This window comes from Mus musculus, chromosome 6 (genome assembly GCF_000001635.26).
Source record: "Mus musculus strain C57BL/6J chromosome 6, GRCm38.p6 C57BL/6J".
In the NCBI taxonomy this organism is placed as follows: domain Eukaryota; kingdom Metazoa; phylum Chordata; class Mammalia; order Rodentia; family Muridae; genus Mus; species Mus musculus.
In genome coordinates, this window is record NC_000072.6 from 107,529,248 (window position 1) to 107,554,435 (window position 25,188).

At 41.7% G+C, this 25,188-nt stretch overlaps 1 protein-coding gene across 1 annotated transcript in view; it reads left to right on the forward strand.

Annotated features, from left to right (window-relative positions):
• The first annotated feature begins 478 nt into the window (after positions 1-478).
• Positions 479-25,188, forward strand: part of Lrrn1 (leucine rich repeat protein 1, neuronal) — a 40,503-nt gene continuing 15,793 nt past the window's right edge. Inside the window, exon 1 of the mRNA NM_008516.4 lies at positions 479-996. The gene's annotated coding sequence lies outside the window, so the exon portion shown is untranslated. The remainder of the gene's footprint in view (positions 997-25,188) is intronic.

Genomic DNA, 25,188 nt, shown 5'->3' on the forward strand with positions numbered 1-25,188 from the left:
AAGGGTCACAGAACTACCCTGGGTTCGGCAAGGGCATTAACCATTTCAGCTGCGGGTATGTATGTATGCACCACATAGCCAACTATCTCCAAAGGATGGGTCAGATCTCATACTTAAAACTCCATTGCAGTCCCATGGAGACTATGGCGTTCCTACAAGGGTTCTTCCCCTGTCCTTGCCTTCCTCTCCCAGTCACAGTCTTTCGTCCCTATTTTTTTAAAAAAGAAGAAAATGAAAAAAAGAAAAAAGGAGTGGCTCTCTGCTCCCTGCAGCGGCTGTAGTGGCATTGCAGCGATCTGGCAGGCCCAGGGTGGCGGGCCCGAGCTGCCCCTTTGTTGGGCGGGCTACAGATGGTGCCCCAGCGCGGGACTGCGCCTAGGCGGGCGTAGCGGGCGGGAGGGCGGGAGGGGGAGGCCGGGAAGGGGGTCGGGCGGGAGGGGAGGAGACCGCTAAGCAGCCAATCGGCGCGCAGCCCATCAGCTGACCGCTTTTGCTTACACCAGGTGCACGCCGGCTGCGGGGAGCACAAAGCGGGGCGCACGGAGGGCGCCGGCAGCAAGCCGTGAAGCCAGGCGAGGGCCGTGCGCCCCGGTTTGCAGCGCTTGTCGGGCGGGGACCGGGGCCCGCGGCGTCCTCCCAGACAGTGGCATCCTTGCCACCGCACTCCGAGGCGCCTCGGGCGCCTTCCTTGAGACCGATCCTTCGCTGCCCCGCCCTCTGCACCCCATTTCTTCTACCCTCTTTCCTATTCCCGCCTGTCTCTACCACGACCCCCAAGAACGCGATTTAGCCCAGCCCCGCGCAGCAGCTGTTGCTCCCGCGGCTGTCTCGCCTTGCATCTTGGTGCTCTGCTGGGGGTCCCCCAAGGAGCCAGTGCGCGCTGCGGGCTGGGTGGAGGCGCTGCTCTGCCGGTCCTCATCCTCCGGCTAGTGGCTGCTGCTGCCACCACCACCCGCTCCGTGCGCACCCCAACACCCCTGTCAGCCCAGCCTTAGGGTAAGTGCCCGGACCAACTGGGCCGCAGCAGGAGGTGTGGGAGGCAGCGGGAGGTGTGGGAGGCAGCAGGGAGGAAGTAGAGACAAACTTGGCAGCTTGGCGGACCCTACTGCGTTTGAGAAACCTCGGGATAAGATCTCAGGGCTAAGGGGAACAAGGGGGCGCGGTTTCTCGAGCAAGGAGGAAAAACGAAGTCGGGAAAGGAGAATCTACCGATCACCCTCTTGCCTTCAAAATGAAGCAGGGCGAGCGAGAGCAATAGTTGAGAAGAAAGGCCAGACAGAAATGGGCAAAAGGCAGTGACTGGAGCTGAGGCCCCAGGATCTCAGGGACCCATCAGAGGGGGAAAGAGAAGAGAAGGCTTGGTGCTGTGATCAGGGGAAAGAAGCTGGGGACCTGGGAAGAGAGCAGACAGAAGACCCAGGGAGTTGGAAATGGGGTCAAAAGGAAAGAAAGGTGGCAGGTTGTGGGGAGAGGAAAAGGTCTCGGCAGAGGCTACGATGCTAAGAATAAAGAGCAAGGAGTGTAATTAACAAAACACTGAGGATACTGAAGTCAGAGCATTGGGGAGAACATACTCAACTGTTATGTGGTCCAAGGAGGAGAAAACTGTTTTGAGCCTAGAAGGGGTAGCTCCCTTAAGGAGGCTTGCTACAGACGTGGAAATTTCAGGGAAGTCTTGATCTTTTCCAGGCATTCTGCTCTGGGGTCAGTGACTAGGAAAGTTTGCCAGCGAGTGTCCTTTGTGCTGCAAGGAGAGGGGTGTGGGCTGCTGCCTACTGATTCGGTGCTTCCTAGGTTCCTGCGGTCACCGCTACCTCAGAGGGAAGTCCTTGGCTGGCTGGGTTCCCTCCCTTCCTCCCCCCGCCCCCAACCCTCTACCGAAAGCCTAGCAGCCAAGAGGTGCCCTGCACACTGGGTAGATTGGAAAGTTCGTCCTGGGTCTTTTGCCGGACAGGACAGCAGGCACGGATGCGCAGGCTGGAAGATTCCGTAGTAGTACTTGCTCCAGAGGGACCTTGTCTGCGGTATCCACAGCAATAGCCTCAAAGCCAACTGAGCAAAGAGTGAGGGATCAGAGTGTAAACGCCTTCGAGTGCCTGAATCACGTAGGCAAACGCTCCTAGATCGCATCCTGTCTTTAGTATGTTCATTCGCAGACCCAGATAATAAAACAAATGTGGATGCATTCAAATTTGCCAAGGAAACAACTGCTGACTTGGACTTTTTCCTGTAGCGTCTTCTGAGTCTATCCTGTTATCTTGTTTTGTAGTTCAATTTACCACAGCCATCTAGGCAATTAATATTACACACGAATGGTCATTACTTCATTTTTAAAAGGCAGAACTTGAGTGGAAAGTTCAGGAAGATTTATACGTTGACCTGTATAAAGCTGGAGTCCAAGTGATATTACTGGCTCCAAGGCCCTGTGTGTCATGAAGTCTCTAATTTGCATGCAAATGTAAGGGGATCCTGGCAGATGTCTGGCCTCATCCATTCACATGAAGGAATTTGAAAAGACAAGGAGTCTTCAGTTAACAATAGACCTTAAGAACGTGGAATAAAGGCGCAGTGTGAGTTTCTCTGTTTGGGGACTCCATGGCTTGCTGATACCTTTATTCACGAGCCAAAATTGTAGTGTGGTATTATATGGAAAGCTACATTGGCTCTTACCTGGCTGTAGATGTGCCGGCTACATATAGGGCCTATTTCTCTGCAGGCGGTAACTGTAATCAGTCCACTTCCAGGGCTTTGAAGTGATGTCTTCACAGACTTCGAAACTTTTAAAGTTCTTTTTCCTTTTCTTTGAATGATGTTTTGCCTTGGCCAACATTTTCTCCCTGTCCTGTAAGATAAGTAATGTAGGAACAGGTAGTTGTCACTGATCATCTGGAAGATCTTACTAGAATGATCACTGTCCATTTAACCTCATTTGGGTTCCATAGGTGCTAAAGTTAGAGAACTGCAGGTGATGGGCATCCAATTCCAGCAAAGGAAACAGACCTGGCTCTGTGTGTGAGGACGTCTCACTACAGAACAGCGAGCAGAGGAAGTCATTCAATGGACTCCCAAAGCAAGGACCTTTCTATCTTGTATAGTATGAGCCAGTCTGCTATGCTGTTCACCTCCTGATAGTGTTAAGACCAATGGAACAAAAGCAGGGCATCCTGTGCTGTATCTGAGGCTTGCAGTCCTAACCCCTGACAAGCCAGCACCAGAAACTCTTCTTTTGTCAGTCCTAAACACTGTTGAAGGGAAAAAGAAGTGTATTCACTGAACAGTGTTTGCCCCTGTGTTCCATATAGTCACCAAAGGAGACATTAAACTATTACAGAAAGACCATATTACTTTGAGGGGCTTGGTTGGGAATAGGAGTGGACAACAAAAGTTGGCATGCTGTTTCCCATATTTTCTGAAGTTGTTATTATAATTATTATACTCTTGTCCAGTGCCCTTTATCTTTAAAGCCACCTACTTCACATTGGAAAAAAAAATGAATCGAGTCCAAGCTGAGTGAGAAGTGTTATCTTATGGCTTGGTGCATTTGGTGTCTAGAAGCTATGCAGAAGTCAGAAAGTAGCATTGGTGTGCTGAGCTCTTCTGGGACTTTCAAACTTGGCGTTGTTGTCCTCACGATGGAATTGAGGCATGACTAAAATAAGAGAGAGAGAGTGATAGAGAGAGAGAGAGAAAGAGGGAGAGAGAGAGAGACATGGCTTTTCTGAGCCCACATGCCCCTTTGTTGTAAAAATTATCACAGGATAGTTTTGAAATCAAACTAAGATGGCACAATATCACATCTTTGAACTGTCAAACCATTGGCCTCCCTGGGCGAGATCTTTATTGCACAAGTCTCATGCAGGAAAGACTGAGTGAACATTCCTTTGTAAATAAAAGCAGTAAGGTGCTTATTAGAAAAGATTACTCTGTTAAATAAAAGAAACACAAGCCAGAGCCAACCACAGGAGGTAGTTCTAACAAAATTGTCCTAGGTAGCTCCTGTGAGAGTCTGTGTATTAACAAGTAAGGCAAACACGAGAAAACTGCCCCCCCCCCAGCTTCTGTGTAGAGTCTGATATTGCTGGGCTCTTGAACTGAACTGTTCTATTACAAATATTCTCTCTCAGTGACATAGCCAGAGAATATAACATGTTTAAAGCTACTTCTAAGAAATAAATCTACCATTACAGTTATATTTCTTTCTCCTTTCAACTAACTATAAATAATCATCAATTATCATATTAGAGACTTTTATGTCACCTTAAATAAGCCATAAACTGTCTATAAAGTATGATACATTACAGGCATAGATACTGCTTTTACTAGGCTTTCATGGTTCTTTGTTGCAATTTCTTTTTCAGCTGCAAATAGTTATTCTCTGATTCATTCTGGCACTAATATAAGGCTGCTCCAATATTGTATTTAAGTTTTTAAAATTATTATGCTGAACATCTATTTTGGGTTAAACCAATCTGAAGATAAAGCTGCTTCCATTTTAGAATCATATTTTGGTTTCTGAGAACAATGGAAATATCTTTAACTCGTGAATAGAGCTTTGATTAATACTTTATTCAGAATAAAATTAAAATTATATAGATGAAGTCAGAAAAACATGTAGTCTCTCTTGTTTTGGCTCAAAGAACAAAGGCTAAACTCAGTAAATTGCAAGATTTTAGAGAGCACAAGTGAACTATTTGTCATTAAAGTTTTAAATGAAGTTCACTTTAAAACATTCTCTCTCTCTTTCTCTCTCTCTCCCTCCTCTCCCCTCCCTCCCTCTCCCTCTCTCATATCTTTCATATCACCATTCTGGGTTTAGTTTTTATGTCTCAAGAGATATAGACATAATAATTTATTGACCTTGTATGATTTTACCAGTTACTTGATTGATAAATAGGCTATTACCAATTATACCTAAATGATCTGGTATGTCTTCCTTACCTTGCCAACTTTGAGATTCCTTAGTTGTAACATAGAGTGTCTGGGCAAATGGGGTTGAAAGGACTAACTACCACAATCAGTCAGAATGATTGTAGAAGCTTTTCATCCAGTACCATTACTACCATAAAACATTTAACTTGGATGGAATTCTTTTACCCACTGAACTGAAATATGGCCCCTAAGAAGCAGAGAAAATAGGTGCTGACTTGGAAAACACATCAGAGGTCCTGCCCACCCTAATTTTGGAGCACCTGTTAAAAATACAAATGCATTAGGTTAAGGCATCTAGTTTTGAGAGCTATGGAGTAGAGCCCTCTTTTCCAGTAGCTTCTTACTTTCCATTTACACTCTTTCTAGCTTAGAGTCATGATGTTATTTGAAAGCTCTGATAACTGTAAATGAGTTGTAATCTCTGACCCAGGCTGTCTTAGCTCACGTCTATTATACTACAGGCAGACATGAACTCCACAGCTGTCACCTCATTTGTGTATGAAACAGACACATTGGTGGCATTTTTGGGGGGTTACCATAGTTACATTAACAATGTACATGTGACATGACATCCTTCTATGTGAAAGGTTTTTGTGGCAGATATTTTGAAGCCCTGGAGTTAAAGTACAACTATTTAAAGTTTGAGGAACACATAAATTAGTGTCCCATTGTTCTCTGGAGCCACCTTGTCAATCACAGGAGGACAGCCTTCCTATAGCCATGTTCAGGAAAGGGCAATCAAGAGCCTTTACCTAATAGAGATTTCCAAGAGCACCATTGCTGGACCTCTGAAAAGGGATCAACTGTTGAATATTCATTTCAAAATATTTGGTTTTCCCATTTAGCACTGCCTTTTGTGAGCTAGCATATTAACATAGTCATTTTCAACTCAGCAGGGAAAACCTGCCCAGCTCCAATATCAGTGCCTATCTCAGTAAAATCTGAGATAGGAGAACAAATTAGTCTCTCTTTACTAGCAGTGAGCACAATGTGAGGATCTTCATTTAGGACAACTAAAACAGCTTTGCAAAGAAAGAAAGGTGGCTTAATTGGTTTCATGTCTGTAATTTCCCCCTTTAGGAATAAAGAATATCATTAACCTGCATTGTTATATCACAATAGTAGTGAGTCTTCATTTGTATCCATCATAATAAGCATAATCAAGTACAGTGCACAGTCAGGAAAGCTCAGAGCAGTTCCCAGCTCTGATACTAATGCCGGGATGTATGACCTTCCTTGATGTATGATGTCCTGCAAATATCCTGATGCTTTCTATCCCTGTCACAGTGCTGTTGTAAAGGATCCAGGGAAGCTGCTAGATGCTTCTAGGACTGTTACTGCAAGGAACCAGACTTCTGATCCGATGCTGTGATTTTTTTTTTTTTTTTTTGATAGCTAATGGTCAAGAAAACAACAGCACCTTTTTCTTATAAGGTGATTTTTTTTTTTTTTTTTTTGGACTTTAGCCCTACAGCTAAGCTAGTTCTTGTTGTTCTTGTTGTTCTTCTTCTTATTGTTCTTGTTTTTCTTTTTAAAAAAATTCTGGGGGTGTGTGGAGAGATGGATCCAAGGTTAAGATCACTGCTTGTTCTTGAGGAAAACCGAGGTTTTCAGATTAAGTCCCCAGAACACATGTGGTGGCTTACAAGCACTTATAGCTCCAATGTCAGGGGACCCGATCCCATTTTTTTGACCTCCATGGGCATCAAGCACATTGGTGGTGCACATATATACATGCAGGTAAAATACCCATAAACCTAAGTTAAAACAAACTTATATAATCTCCCCCAATATTGATAGCTTCATACTCCCTGGCCTGAGAGACCCTTTTAGGGGCAAGAGTTTAAAGGAAGAAATAGGAAGATGGTTATGATTCCTAAACATCAGCTTACCTGATGAGTACAATCTGAACACTAGGTACATGCAAGATGTCCCGTTAGGCCCTGAACCCAAGTAAAGATACAGCTCATATATCAAAGCTAGCACAAGTATCTTGTGTCTATCAGTCATTGTAGTCATTGGTACTTTTCAGTGCCCAGAATGAAAAAGATAGTCTTAGCAGATTTCCACTAGTGGCAAGCTCCACACATATACACGGGGTATCTGGAAAATTGTTCAAGTCTATCTTTAAAACAATTGAAAGCATTTAGTGTGAAGAAGCCAAAGGTGTTAAGCATTCTGAAATGCTTAGGTTGGTCTCCTTCAATGAAGATTTTACCTGATCTGACATCAATAGGACCCTGAATGTGAAACCATCTTCTCATAGACTGTCTCTGCCTCCAACTTATATCCAACTGGGATTCCAGAAAGGACCCTGACAAGTGAGCAAAGTGTACTGTGGAAGTTCACGATGTATTTTAATTCATATAATTGCGGCCAGAAAAGGCTTTGCGAATCACACCAGTTAATGTGAAGAATGAGGTATCATCAGGAACAGGGGTGCAAAAGGTAGTTTGAAGTCTAGTTCCATTGAGTGGATGTAGCACAGGTTTGCTTGAGGAAAGGCTCCCTTAGTGTATGAAGAACTGGAGACTGCTTGTTTGCTCCTTCTAGGACTCTAAGTACTCAGTGTGTCTTGTAAACACATGAGGTGCAAAATAGAAAGTCTATAGTAATAAGTAACACAGCACAAGCTTGCATAGAGGGAAGATGTGGCTGAGTTGAAGATAAAAGCTAAGAATGCCCTCAGGTCTTCGAACTTTAAACTTTGCACGATCATAAAATTCCTCTCACGTGACCCGGAAGAGTTGGAAATGGTAAGTATGATCATTCTTCTTTTCCTCTAATAACTGAAGGAACAAGAACCATGAACAGTTTCCTTGTGATGCTGAGCAAGTCACTTAACATATCTCTATGATATTTTTTTCTGTAAAAGAACAGGGTTTGCTTCTTAGCCCTGGTTGAAACTGTCTTTAAGGTAGCATGGTGAGGGAAGGAATCGAGAGGAGATCCAAGGCTCTCTGCTTCTCTCATGCCCACTGCCTCTTCCTCTCTGACTGTAGGACAGGTAACTCTATGAGGGTGACTCAGCACTCTAGCTCCTGGTTCCCAAAGTCAAGAGCTGGGATGCTTTAGTGAAGAGGAATTAAGCAGAGGGATTTAAACTGGGTTACCACCCCCTGCAGAGGAATGGGGGCTGGGGGATGTCACTTTCTAAGGTCTTAAGCTGACCACAGCAGCTTAAAAAAAATACCAGGGATAAATTGGCAAGAAAGCTTATAAGAGAATGACAGCAGGGTTAGAAAATGAATAAAAAACAAAGAGAGGATGGCCTACTGAGAAAATGGGCAACAATCTAAGGTGTGTGTGTGTGTGTGTGTGTGTGTGTGTGTGTGTGTGTATCTGTGTGTGTCTGTGTCTGTGTGTGTGCATGTGCTCTCACACACTTGCAAGTGTGTCTTCCTGTGCACCCATGCCATGAAGTGTGGAAATAAGAGAACAACTTTAAGAACTCAGCCCTCTTTCTATGATGTAGATCCCAGGGACGAAACACCACCCAGATGCTAGAAGAACTTGTACATAATAACCTGAAGAAAAGGCCAGAGCCCTGGCAGCAGACACCTTTATGTGCTAGGCCATCTTGCTGGCCTCAGTAATGTAGCTTTCTGGATTTGATTGTTTCTTTTCCTGGGCAGGAGTAGTTCAGCTTTCTTATGAGAAAATGATGACCAAGATGTGCGTGAATGCACCCCAGTGCGTTCATATGTATGTACATACACACACAGAAAGAGACAGAGAGAGACAGAGAGAGAGAGACAGAGATTGCATACTTAAAAGCTTATGCCTTTTCATTTCCTGTTCGTAAGACTAGTACATCAAAGTGAGTTTTGAAGAGAGCTTTCTTTCAAGACCGTAAAGGTATATTGACCCTTTGCTACTCTTGGATACGGTAATGTTTTCTTGGGAGAAGAGAGCTAAGCTATATGGTCACTCAAAGCTTTATGCATTCTCTGTGATACACACAATCCTAAGTAAGATTACATAGAATTTCTGTCACATCCTGAGAGTTCCGAGGCACTGCTAAGGGAATCTGCATTAACTCATCAGAAATGAGTTATGGAATCTGCATTCTCATTAACTCACCTGACTATCACAGAACAACCGAGGACAATGAACTAACCATTACTGGATTTCTGTGGCTTGTTATTGCTGATTAGGGCTCTGAGTGCCCAGGACGACAGGCAAGGCTCAATCCTCCAGAGGACCAGTTAACTTTGCTTTACTCTTTGGGGACACAGCTAACCTCCTCATGCACTCACAAGCTCATCATTTCTCACCCAGGAGGCCAACTGAGTCTGCAGAGATATTTTCAGGAAAGCACGAAGTTTTATGCACAGATTTTCCATATGGAGTGTTTTTCTTTTCATATACGAAGGATAGTACTGTCAAAACAGATACCATCGTGAAGAAGTTTCCAAATGGCTTCGCTCTCGCAGCTGAGCACTAGAATGAGAGATTGGGTCTATGCAAATGAGATGCTTAGTAACTGGAAGGAAAATATTACATAGGGCTCCTAAATTATATCCCCAGAGTCCATCATTTTCCCCAACACACAGGGTAGTAGGAGAATGATAATAATCTCCAATATTAGTTCTCAGCTTTCTGCACTGTACCAGGAGAAACCAGAAACACTTCATATACATTAACTTATTTACAACTGTCACATAGATTCTTTGACATTGTCACATAGATCTCTACTTTATGGCTCTTTGGGCAACAAAGGCAGAAAATGCTAAATAACTTGCCTGAAACAACACTAGTGCGATCTTAATACATATTTGTTGGATGAGGGGATGGATGGATGGATGGATGGATGGATGGATGGATGGATGGATGGATAGATGGATGGATGGATAACAAATGAGTGATTTAGGTTTTTGAGGAGAATTCTTTATTACAATTATAGCATTTCTACTTTCTAGCCTAGCATTTTAAGACCCTCTTCTGTGACTTACAGGGCTGGCGACAGGCAGAGTCAAGATATGAACCTGGCTCCATCTCACTATAAATCTTTACATGTGAAGCTCTTGCTATATCTCTCCCTCTTTAGTTTGCAGGTCTAGAGCAAAATACTAGATTAGGTGAACTCCAGTAGCCTATCTATATTCTACAACATTCTATAATTTCACATAAAGTAACACTTAAATAAAACAAAATATTTTACTGCTTTTAATTTTCAAATCTAGTTTCATATTTTACTTACCTAATAACTATTGAACTGTCTTTTAAAATTATATTGAGATTACTAACCGCGTATTTTTAAACTACATCTAAAATAATTGGAATGGATGAAAATGCATCTTTGAAGATTATGTTCTTCTGATCATTATCACAGTGTATATTGTTGTATAATCACTGGCTCAATTTTGGTTTCTAAAAATTGGCAACTTAGGGGATAGAGGATGACACAATTGGTAAAGTGCTTGCTGTATGAACATTAAGACCCAAATCTGGATCCCAAACTTCTTGTGATCCCAGAGCTGGGACAGCCAAAATACCGGGATACCTGGAGCTTGTTGGCCAATCATTCTAGCTCAGACAGTGAGCTGCATTCTCAATGAAAGGGCTGCCTCAGAAACTAAAGTGGAAACCAACAGAGGAAGACATCCAATTCTGACCTTTGACCTCCACATTTATATGCACACCACAAGTGCATACATTCTCCCACCCATTTACACATACGCATGATCATGTACATACAGACACCAACAACCAAGCCAGTGATAGGCACGGTTCTGTTACACGTAGAAAAGGCAGATATAAAGTATTTAACACTGAAAAAGATTACTGTGTTTAACATTTGCCGCGGTAAGTTGTGGAATCTTGGGGAAGAGTGTTAAATGATTTTTCCCAGAGCTTCAAGCTGTGAGCAGTGTTTAAAACAACTACCTGAGCTGTTTCTAAAGATTGTACTCATTTAAGGTGCCCCACAGTCATAGTGACACATCAGAAGAGCATGCCAGTCAGTACTGGAGTGTTTCAGGATGTACAGCCCAAAGTCAGTAGGGTAGGTGCAATAACAATTTTTAGAATTAGGAAAAAAAAAAGCTTAAAACAATCTATGAGGCTTGGAGGTACTTCTTGAGCCTGGGTATCCCCATCTGCAAAATCGGGATTGTAATGGTAAAACCTGCCTTGTACCACCAATATGCATACAAAGCCCTTCTCTTAGTGCACAGTAAATGGTCTTTAGTACATAGTAGCAGTGCATAGAAGAGGGATTATGCCACAACTGACCTTTCTGCTTTCTATATGTCTGCATTCTTAGGATGCTAATTCTGAGACAATAATTTAAGGGACAAGAAGTTTCAGAATAGGTGTTCTGTAAAGTCACTAGCTTACAAGGTTGGCACTTTTTGTTGTTGAGCATAAGGGAACTTTACATTTAAGAACTGTCAAGTAGATGCATACATTCAATCCTTTGTTGTTATTAATTTCAGATCATATCTTGTGCTAGTCCATTTCCTGTAGCTATAACAAAATATCCTGGGCAGTATATTTAATAAAGCTGATTTGGCTGATGACTCTGCTGACTCTGCTGACTGGAAAGTCCACATAGCACAGTGGGGTCATTTACTACACCGTGGTCCACCCATTGTGTTATAAGATGCAGGAAAACCCTCCGTGGACACTGTTATAAGTAAACAAGGACGTCAGACAAGTGGGGCAGGGAAGTGAGCTTGCTTCAGAGCAGTCATTTCACTGGAGTCTGGTTAACTTCACAGCCTCTCCAGTTACAGCTAGCAGATCTTCATTGGCACCTGAATGGGGGAAGTCTGAAATATCGTCTTTGAATTCTGTGTGTGTCTAAGGTCATGGAAACAAGGATCACTTACAAAGAGCCGCACATACATTGTCTTGTTTATCTCATAAACAGGTCGTCTGTTTGACAGTGGGTGAATTTCCTGGTCATTGGTAAAATTATACACACTCTTAGCTCTTGGTCTTGTTCACGGATGGTTACTTGTCTACCTCTGAAGGCTGATGAGTAGGATTTTCTAAGCGTGTAGAGAGGATCCTGCAGCAACACTGAAAGTTAGGTATTGTAGATGTGGGAACGGGGGAGAAAAAAGAAAAACCCGACATGCCGAGCATGTGTCAATAAATCGAGAAGAACAGGAATTCTTACCCTTGTTTCCCCCCAGTCTGAGTTACTCAAGCTGCCTTTGCTTTTCTCGAGTCTCCTCCTTGTCCTCGCCTCAAGTATAGGCCATGCTGTTAATTTAAGATTATTTATTTATATCACTGTAACGCCGTCACTACCACTCAGCTCCATAAGGGAAAAGCCCACAACTTAGTCTCTGGTTCCTGGCACCCGTAAGAGTACTTGGCATAGGGAAAATGCGCTCAGCAAATATTCAGTGAGTAGAAGAGATGTCCATAGCGTGTCTGTTTCATTTTGCCAATGCTGCATCTTTAAACAATGTTGAGTTATTTCCTCTGTCCTCGGATAGAAGATAAGTCCTTCATGTGCCTGCATTACACTCAGATGTTAGTGTGCGTGTCTCTCTCAGAGAGGTTGTTATACATTGAACTTAATTTGAGAAAGCTTTCATGATATTATTACTAAAGAATGTCATTAATCCAGTTATTCATTACATGAACATACAATTCAGAGTTTCTCTTAGGAAGGCAATGTGAGGGATATGTAAAATTACACAGTATTATTCCCATCCTAAATGAACTTCCAGACTCAAAGAGATATAGTCGGTGGAAGCAAGGCAAAATAATTCAGTGACCCTCAGTCAATGCTCTTGAGCAAATCAGCTAAAACAGAAGATGAAGCCAGATGCATTTAGGTTTGCCTCTCCCCTATAAGACATACTGGCTGTGCAGTCTTGGTTGGTTTTAAAGACTGCTTTTTCCCCACCCTCTCTCGTCTGCAGATAGGAGTATATATGGGAAAGAACTTGGCACAGTTCTCAGAGCCTGACAGCCTGCAGTTCAGTCACTTGGCAAACAGTGACAGCACCGTTTGCGAGCAGATTCTCCTTCTTTCCCCCATAAGCTGGGGATACAGTGGCAAGCAAAGTGGTTGATCCAGTCTGCCTTCCCATGTGAAGTTTGCCAGCTGCTGGGAGAGAAAAGCAGCGATCCAGCCATTACATATGTAAATATGAGAGCATGGCTGTATTACATCCAGTGAACATGGGTCCTTGAAGAATATGACCTAGTGATGTTTAAGAGAAGACCTCTCCAAAGAAGCAATCTTTGAACAAAAGCCTGTAGGACTATTAAGAGTTACCCAGGCAAAGGGTGTGTGGATCAGGGAGAGCTTTGCCAGTGAAAGCCCAGAGGTGAGAAGGAGCTTGGTGGGCTTGAGGAGCAGGAGACAGAATAGCATGACGGAAGACCAGAGATGGCAGAGCTGGTGTGAAGAACTGGAATAGAAGGGTTTGAGGACATTGAGAAGAGGTGGGGCTGGGGATATGGCCCACAAGCATGGGGACCTGAGTTCAGATCCCTCGCACCCATGGCAAAGCCAGGCATGGAACAGTTGTGCACTCCTGCAACCCTAGCACTGAGAGGCAGAATAGGCGTGTCTTGTGGGCTTTCCTCCATAGCTTAATCAGTGAAGTCATGGTTCTATCAGGGACCGCGTCTCCAAATTCAAAAGGTGGAGGGAGAGTTGGGGGAAGACACTCAAATGTCAGTATCTGGAAGCCAACATGCATGCATGAGTGTGTGTATCTGTGAACAAGAATACACACATGCAACAACAACAACAATAATAATGATAGTAAATAAAATGGATGGTGTGTAGTCCTGGGGGGCGGGGGAAGAGCAGAAGGCTTGAATTGCTTTGTAACAGAATAGCATGGATTCTTGCTGGCTGTCTCATGCCAGTGTCTGACATGTGTGTTATAGCATATGTCCTGATCTAAGAATAATGGTCACAGGGGTTGGGGACTCTCTTCTGTACTATGTGTGGCCTTGGGTGTATCAATTAAGTTATCTAAATCTTATCAGGAAACAAACCATAGCATAGAATTAAAAGAATAAAAAAATTAAATTGAGTGTCAAATGTAGCAGTATCTTACAAGTTAGCTTTCTACTTTTGACTTACTTTCATGGCCGTCTTACTTCTGTTGTACTTTCCTTTTCTTATAGCTGAGTTAACTGACAATCTAGCACCTATGTTGCCCATAACTTTCCTCTGTGAACGTTGCATGCAAACTACCTTCTCCTCAGCACTAATGACCACAGGTATTCATTAGAGATTTGTCCTTAGTGATAAGGTCTACTGCCCTGCTTAATCCCTCTCACCATGGCTCACAGCTCTCATTGTCACACTGAATGAGGACGTAATCATTTGCCCCCGTAATCATTTTATCGTCACTGTTGTATCTACTTATAACTATAATCAGATAGTGTCACCAAGTAGTTACCTTAAGAGATGGTAGAGATACAATCAGTGTGTGTGTGTGTGTGTGTGTGTGTGTGTGTACATGTTCATAAATATATAGGAGCAAAAGCTGGGAGGAAGCTATGCATGCACATGGGAATGCATGTGTGGGTACCTACAGAGGCTACAGGTCGACCAGTTCTCTCTGCAATGTTTTAGATGGAATTTGTGACTCACCAGGTTGTCTAGGCTGGTTGACCATGGAGGTCCAGGAATCCACCTGTTTCTGCCTCCCTGAGTGCTTGGATTACAAATATCCACCAACCACTCCTGGCTTTTAAACACTCAAGTGGATCACACTCTGGTCCTTGGGATTACAAGGCAAACACTTTGCTGACTCAGTTATCACCCGTCTTTTCCACTTCATTGTTTGTTAAGCAATGTTCAGTTATATTTCATATTTTTGCTACATGATCCCTTTTGCTACTCACCTTTGCTTCCCTTACACCCTGAAATCTTAAGGGTCCAGCCAGATACTGATGAAATAGCCTCCTATATTTCAATCTCAGTACTAAAAGTGAGAATAATTTCACTCCAAACTCCTTGTTGTCTTCACTCAAATGTCTGCTGGATCTTCTCACCCTGAGGTACAAGAGGAAATAGCAGTGTGTATATCCTGAATCAAGTGCATCTTTGTGGCAGAGTTTGCTTTCTGCATAAGAGGGACAGCACTGTGAGCTGGCCCAGTGGGGATGGGTGCAGAGCAGGAAAAACCCAGACTATCATTTCCCATTCTCTGTCACTCCAGTGGAAACTCACTTCCAAAACTGTGTTCGCCTGGCTGTCTGCTAGCCTGGGACCCACCCACATCCCAAGTGGCCTCTGCATTTAATGACGCCTCCTTTATTCACATCTCATCAACTGTAGTGCCTAATAGATGCTGCTGGAGTTGCATTCCCTTATACTCCTCAAATGTGGCCCTTCTTTGTTACTATCACTGCCACACCCCTGTTATTTTCCCTATCATGCCCAGGCCAGGTCTCCTTACATTTTTATTTAGCTTGTGTAGAGGCCTATTAACCTCTTCCCAAAGATTTCTCTTTATTCTTGCTTCTTCCCCTCAACCTTGACATAGCTAGTAGATTGATCCTTATTAGAGAAATGATCCCATGGTTTCCCCAATAAGAAGTGAAAAATACCTTAGCAAACTCTTCAAAGCCCTTTGTTTACTTCTCTGTCTTGACTCCCATCCCTTTTGTGGCACAACCTAAATCCCACTCAGATGTTACATAATTCCTGGGCCCTACAGTTATTCCAGGTGTCTGCTTTGGACTTTAACCAGTAGAGTGCTATTCACTAGCGAGCAGCTGACCCTCTTTTTAGATGCTCCAATTTGTAGGCTATTAGGCCACCAGGGTGTCTATGGACTAGATTTGGAAAGAAGCAGTTAGCATCAAAACCACTACTTCACACATACCTTCCCCTCTCTGAAGAACACTGTGCAGCTTCCTCCACTCTTCTGCTCCAGAAGCATTCCTCAGGAAACTGGGATGCATGGAGCACCTAATACGAGCACATGTTGGTGATAATATTTATCAGTTCCAAATATTATACTAATTTGTGTGCTCCCTAGGTTTTGAGACATAAAAGCCACACAGTTACGTTTGCATTCTTAGCCAACATGCTAGAGTCTAGTACTGGATTCTCCAAGGGAAGGACCAATTTTCTGGGTTTCTTTTAAAATCTGCTGTTGTTATCCAATTTTAAATACAACTTTGAATAATATTAAACATTTATTCAGCCAGACTCACTGTAATGCAAGCTCATAATCAGAGGCACTTAAGAATCTAAGGCCAGGAAGATCACAGGTCCAAAGCCAGCCTGGGCTACAGAATTAATTCAAAACAAGCTTGGGGAAATTTTGTATAAAAACATTTTAAATATAATGGAATATAGGCGAGTGGCAGAGCACTTGTATATCATGTGCAAGGCTTCATGTTCAATCCCCAGCACCAGAGAATATATACACGTTCATATATATGCATGTATGTATATTCCTTCGTTGTTGTAAGCATTTGAATTATTTGAATATCCTATAGTTTTGTTTGTCCTTAAACCTAAAATCCTGCAGAAAAATTGTAAGGTGCATAGTTATCATGGATTGTATCAGATAACAGTGAAGTTTTTGATGCAAAGCACCAAAACAAAGAGAATGAATTTTTGTAGTTAAGTCAAGTCCAACTGTCCAGATGTAGCAATGTTTTTGGCTTGATATGGTTAGGAAGGAAGGGACAGAGGTATGGAAGGAAAACAGATACAGTGTAAATGTATGTGATTTCATACACTGTTCCTTTAAAATTCTTTCCCAATGTCTTTGTGTTTTGCCTGATTTTTTCTGATTTTCACCCAAACCTGCTGAGGAACAAGATGAATTTGCTGTTTCTTTTCCAGTAATAGCTTGATCCGAAAAGTCTCATGAGATGACATGGTTGTTTCAGAAAAAGCAAGTCAAGTGCACATTGAGAATAGCAGAGAAAAGGAGATATTAGTCAAAATGGTATGTTGTTAAGAAAGAACCTTTTAATTTAAGAGATAACTTTAGTTTTTGCATCATTGCTAAAATGACTTTTATTCTTAAAGTTCAAAATGTTAACTGTAATTTCTATTAGAAAACTAGGGGCTGAGTACGTAATAAAGATGATCTTCTAATAACACTGGGTTGCTTTATAGTTTATTGCTTAAGGATTAGACTGGATATTCAAGGATGGTTATTCTTTTTACTTACTACTTAATAAAACTCATGAATTGAAGAGAATGCATGGGCAGCGTGATTTATAATACCTGTGGGCATGTTAATGTTTTCAGCTGTTCCCTTGCACCATCTGATTAGATAAGACCTTAGCTGCATAATGAAGGACCAGCCACTAAAGTGCTCTGGTGGGTTTATGGTGCCCAGGTCATCCGTGCTCTGAGCACTCTTGAGCACTGGACCATTAGTTTCAAATGCATATAAAGATGGGGGACACAGCTGTATCAAGGAGATGCTATAATAAGAAATGGTTTCAAATTCATGGAAGTGGTTTTCACCTGATTATAATTTGCTAAAAAACAATTTAAAAACCTGATTAACAGAAATTCTCATTAACTAGATACCCCTTACACACACACACACACACACACACACACACACACAAGTCTACTTTTGCAACAAAAATGGAAACTTGTAAGAAAGTAAATAACAAGGGCTCTAGTTAAATATATCCATTAGGAATTCATTATCAGCATTTTAAAGAAAATTATGTTAAAAATAAACTTTAATGGAGAAGAAAGAAAATATTAAAGGTTGAAACTACAAGCTTTCTAGGAAACTTGAGCCAACCAGAAATTTAAATTTGCAAATTCCCCAAGCCTACCATTTTTGTAGATTTTACACTAAAAGTTAGATTTCTTTTATGTGATGAATACAACACTGCAGTGTGTCCCAGTGTTCACTAAAATCCAGTTAGGTACGTGAAGCTAGTATTTTATCACATGAAATACTAAAATCACAAAAGCTAGCAAACTTGGCTTAAACTCAACCCTTGTCCTGTGGGAATTCTGGTACTTCAATTAGTCATGGCTCTCTAACGAACAAACAAAGAAAAACATAGAACCAGTAGGTAAATGAGGAAATAAATGATAGGAAGGTAGATAAATGGAAGATAGATAGATAGATAGATAGATAATAGATGAATACATAGGTAGATGATAGATTATTGAACCAGAGTTCTCCAAAAACAGAACCAATAGAGTAGGTTCCCCGCCCCCAACCATGTTCCTCCTCACCAATGTCCCTCTATGGTTTTCGCCCTGCCTTCTGACTTTACCCATTGCAACACACGATTCCTCCCAGTTATAGGCATAGAGTTTTCTTTATTCACTCAATGTGATAAAGTCACACAGTTCTTCACATCCTATTAGACAAGTTATATAAAAATAGTTTAGAGGAGGCATTGGAAATTAAGTTTATTTTAAGAGTTCAGGGACAGCTGGCTTTGTTTTGCTGCTCTAAAATGTACAGCTCAGTGTGCTGGCTTCCACACAAGCCAAAGGACAACTGATATTCACCAACAGGAGATTTTATGCGACACATACATATAATTTCATACATTTGACTCTATCTATCTATCTATCTATCTATCTATCTATCTATCTATCCATCCATCTATCTATCTATCTATCTATCTATCTACCTCCTTACTTAGAAACAAGGGCCAATGTGTTGCAGACTGGCTATAAACTTATTTAGTAGCCAAGATCTATGAACTTCTGATCTCCCTGCCTTCACCTCCCTAGTGCTGGCATTGCCAGTATGCATCAGCACACCTACTTAATGCAGTGCTGGAGACAGAACCCAAGGTTTCATGAATGTGAAGCAAGCAATTTACCAACTACTCCAACCAAGCTGTAGCTGAGGCACTCGCTTCAGATTTTAAAGGAACACTTAAGTGTGGAAGACATACATTCTTGACTTTTCTCTAAAGTTTAGAAATTTGAAAATTTCAAGTGGCCAGCCAGACTCTAGAGAATGATACTACATCAGAGATATAAGTTTCTATCTCATTGGATATGTCATTTAAAAAAAAAGTTAAAAAGTTAAAATGTCAGATAACTGCTGGATTAAAATGATCGGAGACAGTGCAGAACCCTAGTAATGCAAAGAAAGAAATGCAGTAAGGATTCTAAAATAAAGATAAGCCTGGTGTATTTTGTTGAGGAGAGTATTTTCATTATTACTACAGGCAAATCTTTAATTCTGCCTTCGAGTGAAATCAAATCTGCTAAGGGAGATTTCTAAAGAAGTCTAAAGGAGGTGCTCAGCTTGGTGAGCATGTAGAACTCTATAGCGTAGCATTAACAGTCTGTACGTGGCATTTTCTGTATCGACCATGGTGAATCTTGTATTGTCATAGGTTCTGCTATACTGTTGAGTGTTCAAAGTTATTGTAGCCATCTGCTCCGTTGTCCCACTTATTTAACACAGCACAAGGAAAGCTACATCCATGTCTAAACTAAAACTACTGAGCAATATTCTATGAAGAGTTTAAAGTAACAACCTTGCCCTTGCAGGCTCACCAATGTTGCCAAACTAAAGATGTAGCATATATTTAACATTGACTCAGGCTACTAATTTGAAAACAATTATTTCATGTAGACACATTACAAGATGAAAATTAAAATAATCTGCAAAAGACTAAAATTAGTCAGTTTCATGATAGTTTTTAATATCATTGTTATTGCTAAAAGCAGCGATATAAACAGCACAGTTGTTGGTTTTGGTTCGGTTCTGTTTAGCCCCCGTCAGTTCCTCAGTTCAATAATGTTAAATTGCTTCTTTAATTCAAGATATGCAAATAGCCCATTTCTTTCGATGGAAAAACAAACCTTAATTGTACAACTGATTTAACCAGAAAGAAAAATAAAATATTCTTTTGTCAGACCTGATTTAAGAGTTTTCCAAGTTATATCTGGTATGTGGCTTTCAAAATGTTGGAAGGAATACTTTAAGCATAGACTGAGACAGCTCATAAATAATCATTGGTTTAGCCATGAACTCCTTGGAAATGAAGGGGCAGGGGTCGTTGAGTTTACTGGAGCTCTTGAAATGAAGAACGGGGTTTCCCTATCTGTACCCACGAGAACCTCAGACAGTGCAGAGCACAGACTGCTTTCCTAATCCATAGTGTGTATTGGGAGAAGGCACACAAGAACAGTTGGTGCCTTAAGTATTAATAAAATGAGTATCATAGACAAGTAATTTAAATGGCCTCAAACTAATTATTATGTGTATTAAAACCACACATGTTATTGGTTCCCTAAGGCCAAAGTACCACACACTGGATGGTTTAAAACAATAGAAATTTATTGTTTCACAGTTATGGAGACTAGAGACCAAGATAAAGCTATTGCAGTGTCAGCAAGCTCAAGCTAGCTTGCCCCTTCCAAGCTTCTGGGGATTTGGCTTGCAGATCCTCATAGTTAACATTGTGTTCTCTGGCCTTTTCAACTTCGCTCTTCCTTTAATAGCACCCTGGGCTCAGTAGGGGAATGTGCTTGACCCCAACCTAAGCAGTCTCAATCCCCAGTACTCACAGAGTAGAAGTGACTCCACAAGATGTCCTAGATATATACTACTACTACTACTTCTTCTTCTTCTTCTTCTTCTTCTTCTTCTTCTTCTTCTTCTTCTTCTTCTTCTTCTTCTTCTCTCTCTCTCTCTCTCTCTCTCTCTCTCCTCTCTCTCTCTCTCTCACACACACACCACATTAAATGTAAAAGCATTATGTTTAAAGAAAAGTAGTCATATTCAGTTTGTAGCCTATCCCATTGCAGTCCCACCTTTTCTTTTTTCTTTTTCTCTTCTTTTTTTTTTCTTTATTAAATGTTTTCTTTATTTACATTGCAAATTTTATCCCTTTTCCTCATTTCTCCTCTGAAAACACCCCTATCCCATCTCCCCTCCCCTGCTCACTAACACACCTACTCCTGCTTCCCTGTCCTGGCATTCCGCTACACTGGGGCATCGAGCCTTCACAAGACCAAGGGGCCTCGCCTCTCATTGATGTCCCACAAGGCCATCTTCTGCTACATATGGGGCTGGAGACATGGGTCCCTCCATGTGTACCCTTTGGTTGGTGGTTTAGTCCCTGGGAGCTCTGGGGGTACTGGTTGGTTCATATTGTTGTTCCTCCTATGGGGCTGCAAACCCCTTCAGCTCCTTGTGTCCTTTCTCTAGCTCCTCTATTGGGGACCCTGTGCTCCTTCCAATGGACGGCTGTGAGCATCCACTTCTGTATTTGTCAGGCACTGGCAGAGCCTCCCAGGAGACAGCTATATCAGGCTCCTGTCAGCAAGCACTTATTGGCATCCACAGTAGTGTCTGGTTTTGGTAACTGTATATGGGATGGATCCCCAGGTAGGACAGTCACTGGATGGCCTTTCCTTCAGTTTCTGCCCAAACTTTGTCTCTGTATTTCCTCCAATGGGTATTTTGTTCCCCCTTCTAAAAAGGATCAAAGTATCCACACAATGGTCTTCCTTCTTCTTGAGCTTCATGTGGTCTGTGAATTGTATCTTGGGTATTCCGAGCATCTGGGTTAATATCCACTTATCACTGAGTGCATACCATGTGTGTTCTTTTGTGATTGGGTTACCTCACTCAGGATGATATTTTCTAGTTCCATCCATTTGCCTAAGAACTTTATGAATTCATCATTTTGAATAGCTGAGTAGTACTCCATTGTGTACACCTCTAACCAGATTTCCAAAAACAGTCACCATCTAAGAACTTGATATTCCTACTTTTCTTTCATAACACATAGTTCAGCCTAGACAAAGTCTAGATGTGTGTGTGTGTGTGTGTGTGTGTGTGTGTGTGTGTGTGTGTGAGAGAGAGAGAGAGAGAGAGAGAGAGAGAGACCTGGGCATCTATATATGTAAGCTCATTGCATCTTTTTACAATACCTTAGGTTGTAAAAACTGCTGCCACACCCAGAGGGAGCCAGGAAGAATAGGGAACCAACATATGTAAGGAGCCATGTTCGGATCTTAATCTGTTGGTTCAAGTCTGTACTGATTCACTCTGAAGAGCTGCCCTCTCTCGTATCATATTTATTTATCATATTTTCCCAGCCCCTTCCTTTTTTGGCTATTGGCAAATAAAGAGATCATTTCAGGAGTTCTTAAAAGCATCTTCCTCACAATAATATGAACGTGTGTATGTGTGTGTGTGTGTTCAGTACAATTTCTGAGTGCCCATTCTATGCATAGCCTCTACTAGACTCTCTGATGGGCACACCATCAGAAAAAATTCCGAATAGTTTCATGAATACTTTCAAGAAGCCTTCCCTTTAGAAACTCTGCCGAGGCATGACATACAGTACAGGGCTCCACGGGTTTTATAAGGGATATTTTCTATTATTTCAGTTATAGCATCAGGAAGAACAATGGTGGTCTACAGTTCTTGACATGGGAACACCTCAGTTTTAGTGAAGACTTATGCTTTCTTCATCCCAAGAGTCTGACAAAAATATTCACTCCTTAAGATTTTCAATTTCCTTCTAATTCAAAATGTGACCTTATCTTTTGAGATTTCAAGTATGCATATAATGTATCTTGATCGTGTCTGACCCCTGTTCGCTCTCTTCACTCTCCTTCCACTACTATTCCCCATCACTCCCCGACCACTACTCCTGCTCAGTGTCTTGTGTTCTGTTTTAAAGCCCATTCAGTCTTCTCAGAGCTGCCATTAAGTGCATGGCTACAGGACCATCACTGGAACATGGATAAGTTCTCAGGACCAACATCACTGAAAGACACTGACTCTTCCTTACCTCCTGGCCAACAACTATCAATATATCTCCTTAGCTTGGGAGAGAGCCTGGGCAGGGCATAACAAGCCCCTCCAACCTCATGCTGAGTTTTTGTCTGTCTTGATTTTCTGTGGGTATTGTACATAGTAGTCACCGCCACTGTGAGTTTCTGTGTACAGCTGCCCTGTTTTGTTCAGAGTACAGTATGTCTTTGTAATCAAGCACTGCCTCTGGCTGTTACAATATTCCCACCCTCTCTTCCACAAATTATCCCTAAACCTTGGAATGGAGGGCATGATATAGATGCCCCATTTAAGGCTAAGTAGTTCTTGTTCTCTCTCTCTCTCTCTCTCTCTCTCTCTCTCTCTCTCTCTCTCTCTCTCTCTCTTCCTCCCCCTCTCTCTCCCTCTCTCTCTCTCCTACCAGCTATGGATCTTTGTGTTAGTCACCATCTTGTGAGTAGAAAGATGAGTACTTCAACATCAGTATGATACTATTTCTGTTTAGCAGAGTATCTGGGCTTTCCTGTTTTTCTTCTATGTGCTTGCACTGACATTGAGAAATTCCTTAGGCTTTGGTTTTTATTGTGTAACAGAGATGGAAAATGTCTAATCCATGGAAGACTATCTAAATATATTTTGTCATCGATCACCTTGTTTGCTTGAGCTTACATTTATCAAACTTTTGCAGACTGGACACTCTGTTAAGAACAGTGTCTACTGTGATGAATAAACATAACCTTGGACCTCTCTATCATTCTATGAACATGAAGTCAACTATAATTTCATGCTTGATAGAAACACATGGGGCAAAGCCAAGTCTAGCTATGTCTTTGCTGACACTGGGATCCAGCCAATAGCCTGTAAGCCCCTCAGGGCCTGTGTATGGTATCTAAGAGAAAGGCAGAAGGTTGAAGTATCTAAACTTAGTCCACATGTCAGTCTTGGAAGCACTTTTACAGATACATAAGCATCTCCAGAACCCATCTGGATGTAGTTGATCTAATTCCCATGAAGCAACAGAACTCACAGGCTATATAATGATCCCAGGTTAATGAACAGCTGGATTTGGAGAATGATGGCCAGGCTGTCTGCAATGGTAGTTGCTGGTCACATCTGGCTATTTAAACATAATTGAAATCAATCAAAATAAAATAAAGCATAAACATTCCATTTCTTGTTCCCACCAGGCACATTTCAAGTACAGAATAGGTACTCAAGAGCAGCCATGCTGGGATATGTACATACAGAATGTCTCTGTCATGGCAGGGAGTCATAGTGTATGATGGTACTGATGGAGCAGGGTGGTCACAGGATGGCAATTCTGATGTATGCTTCAGAGAACCAACATATTCACTCCTCTCTTTTGATATATGTTGTCTTCTAGCATCACTGGTATACATCACTGGTATATATGTATATCTTGTTCTATCTCATAAGACTATACGCTCTTCAGGGCAAGATCTGGTTCGTGCTCCTGGCCCTGTAGCATCATAAACAATGAAGGTCTTTTTAACTGAAATCAGTCAGTCAGATTTGGTCAGTACCATCATGGTGGATGTACCGATGAAAACTGACACTGGATTTCAGCAGAGACTGAAAGAAAAGGGTGGATTAGAGAGTAGATTTCTCTCAGTCACAAGTGTGTGTGGATGGGGTGGACCAGGTCTGTACAAATTGAAAGACGGATATTTGTTTGTTTGTTGTTGCTTTTGTAAGAAAATGTTTTAAGAGTGTCTGAGAGGTTAAAAAATGATTCATTACTTCAAAGAGAGTCATCTTGTCTTTTCACAAACGTACAAGTTAATCCCCTTAGTTTATTGCTTCCATCTAGGATAGCTGAGATGTGGGTAGGAGATAGGGTGGGTTTCCATCTCTGGCTTCTGTTGTTAGTTTTGTTTTATGTTCTGTTTTTGTTTGGTAGATGGGTAGAGAATGAAACTCTCTGACAACATTATTTTTAACAATAACCAGAAATGTGAATGGTTTGTCCGTCATCCAACCACTCTTGCAACAAAGACGCATATAAAGGCATTTTAACATAGTGCATGCAGAGGAGACTTCTTTAAAGAAATTTCCTGTTGGTCTACAAAGTTGAAATCCTAAGTAACTAAAATGTGAAGATTTAATTAACATTTTATGACTTGTTTCTTAACTTCAAAATAAAGGCACTTTTGCAAATGCATTCTGAAAGTAGGAAGGGGAAGGGAGGGCTTTCAAGAGGCAATCTTTTTCTTTTCTTCTTTTTTTTAAAATAACAAATACATTCTATATACATCACCAGCAATTCAGGGTAATATCAAACTCCACAGAGCCACAGAATTTTTAATATTCGTAATACGAACCATTACTACTTGTTTTTGTGTGCATTGGTACTTTGCCTGAAGGATATCTATTTAAGGGTCTCAGGTCCATTGAGATTGTAATTACAGACAGTTGTGAGCTACAGTGTGGGTGCTGAGAATTGAACCTGGGTCATTTGGGAAAAGCAGTTACTTCTCTTAACCACAGGGCATCTCACCAGTCCCCAAAAGGCAATCATAATTCATGGGAAGTTGGCAAG